At 52.8% G+C, this 2,308-nt stretch overlaps 2 non-coding genes across 2 annotated transcripts; both read left to right on the forward strand.

Moving 5' to 3' along the window:
* Positions 1 to 664: 664 nt before the first annotated feature.
* Positions 665 to 736, forward strand: TRNAH-GUG (transfer RNA histidin (anticodon GUG)). The gene has a single exon. It is a non-coding gene; the product is annotated as a tRNA-His (tRNA).
* A 1,022-nt stretch (positions 737 to 1,758) lies between these two features.
* On the forward strand, positions 1,759 to 1,831 carry TRNAK-CUU (transfer RNA lysine (anticodon CUU)). The gene has a single exon. It is a non-coding gene; the product is annotated as a tRNA-Lys (tRNA).
* The last annotated feature ends 477 nt before the right edge of the window (positions 1,832 to 2,308 follow it).

Here is a 2,308-nt window from a genome sequence, read left to right on the forward strand (position 1 = left end):
AAAATACAGGGATCTCAAAGCCGTTCATTGGAAAAGACTCTGATGCTGGGAGGGATTGTGGGCAGGAGGAGAAGGGGACGACAGAGGATGAGATGGCTGGATGGCATTACTGACTCGATGGACGTGAGTCTGAGTGAACTCCGGGAGTTGGTGATGGACAGGGAGGCCTGGCGTGCTGCGATTCATGGGGTCGCAGAGTCGGACACGACTGAGCGACTGAACTGAACTGAACGCAACTCACCAGCTCCGCTTCTCTTTCGGTTCCAACATTCAGGAAACAGAAATATCAGCTCCAGGGTACCAGGTGGAGGTGTAAATAGGCAAATGCTCTGGTTACCTAGGCCGAACGCCTTGAATATTTGAAGGGGAAAGAGAGAAGTGGTCTGAGGAAAGCGACTGGGGACGCCGTCCCCCGGCTGCAGGCGACAGACCTCTCAGATCTCGACGATGCGGCGCCGTCCAGCAGAGGGGGTGATATTGGTGCCGGCACCGCGGGATTCTCGGACCCAGATTCGGGTGTCAGATCTGGCTTCGAAGTTGTGAGTGGAGACATTTGGAATTTTCTGTGCGAATAGCGCCAACTAGGCAAAGAAAGCTACAGTAAGACAATCCTGTTTCAAAGGATATTAAATCCAGCCGCACTGCGCCGCCGCGAAGGTAGCGCGCCGTGATCGTATAGTGGTTAGTACTCTGCGTTGTGGCCGCAGCAACCTCGGTTCGAATCCGAGTCACGGCACATGACTGTAATTCGCGTTAGCAGCCTTTGTTTTTCGGAAACTTTTAGCGATTAAAAAAAAAAGTTTTTAATCCACTTTTGCTCAAGACTGCACCGCAGAATATGCAGTCTATGGATTAGACGAATAACTGTCTCACTCCATGGAGCTCACTCTGCGGCTCATCGACCTAGGGGAACCTGACCAGCCCCGGCAGAGGCACTTCAGGGCGATGTGCAGCGCCTCGGAGCTGCGAGAAAAGCCTGCCTTCACCTGAGCAGAGGAGACAGATTTTCGCGGGTGACTCGGGAACTCAGCGCCTCTTCCAGAAGTTGGAGAAATGAACGTTTCGGAGAATGGAGTGAAATCTCCCGTGAGCCCCCACGCCTGAGGCTCTGAATTCCATCCGACTTGAAATCTCAGTGGGGCTTTTACACGTAATGAATATGGTCTTTTACTCAGGTCACACGAAGTTTAGTATTCAAAAACAAAATCGTGCCCCAAATGAATAGTGAATTGGACCTGTTTTCCTAGAGACGCCTCCGTGAGCTCCACCTCCACCTCACCCCCTGGTCCTAATGGCTGAACCGGGAAAAGGGTTTCGGACCAGGAAGGAAGCAGAAGGCTCAACACCAAGATTTCTCGAGAGCAGGTTCCCGCGCCCCTCCTAGTCCCTGCGGCAGTTTGCGCCTGACATCCCCTTTCCCTCGCGCTTTTTCGCCTCCTCTTCAGTATTCCGGGTCCCAGACACCGGGTTCTCAAAGGAATTTGCTAACCAAAAGGTCTCAAAACCGGTCTAAAAGGAATCTGAAGGAACGTCGGGGTTTCAGGATTTGGGATTCCTGGGTCCTCGGCAAGCCCCCTTGGCCCCGCGCAGTCCCGTCACTATCGAAGCGTCGAGTTTTTTGGTGGCAAAGGCTTCTAGTGCATTTAGAAAATCCTAAAGCCCGAGAATTCTTTCAAATTAAGTTGCGTATATCTTTGACCGTGCAGGTAGGCCTTTGAAGGAAACTATACTTGTGTACGAAAGGCTCCTTGCACTGGTGCCCGGCTAGCTCAGTCGGTAGAGCATGAGACTCTTAATCTCAGGGTCGTGGGTTCGAGCCCCACGTTGGGCGGCCTAAACTTTTGTTTTTCCTACCCACCTTCGGTTGTATTAAATCTTCCTTTATTCGCTGCCAACTAAACCAGCAACTTCTAAATAACTATTGTTGTCACTGCTGTTTCAAACTTCAGTAAACTATTCCAGAAATCGCCTCTATTTGCCCAAATTTCAGCAAAAAGAGGAATCTGGGCTACCGGTTCCGGCATCTCAGGTTGAGACCAGGGGTCCCTGATCCACGGCTCCCTGGAACCAGGTTCCTCCGAGGACCGAATCCGGGGCCCGCGGAGCTCCCCCTTGGTTCTGTTTCGACTTGCCCCACCTAGAAGACGTCTTAAGATAGGGGTCCCCAACCCTCGGGTCGTGGACCACTAGCTGTCCGCTGCCTGTTACGAACCGGGCTGCACAGCAGGAGGTGAGCTTCATCGGCTGTTCCCCATCGCTCCCCATCCTTCCTATTACCTCCCGAACACCATCCCCACACCCCGCACCC

Source organism: Ovis canadensis, chromosome 1 (assembly GCF_042477335.2).
Source record: "Ovis canadensis isolate MfBH-ARS-UI-01 breed Bighorn chromosome 1, ARS-UI_OviCan_v2, whole genome shotgun sequence".
NCBI lineage: Eukaryota > Metazoa > Chordata > Mammalia > Artiodactyla > Bovidae > Ovis > Ovis canadensis.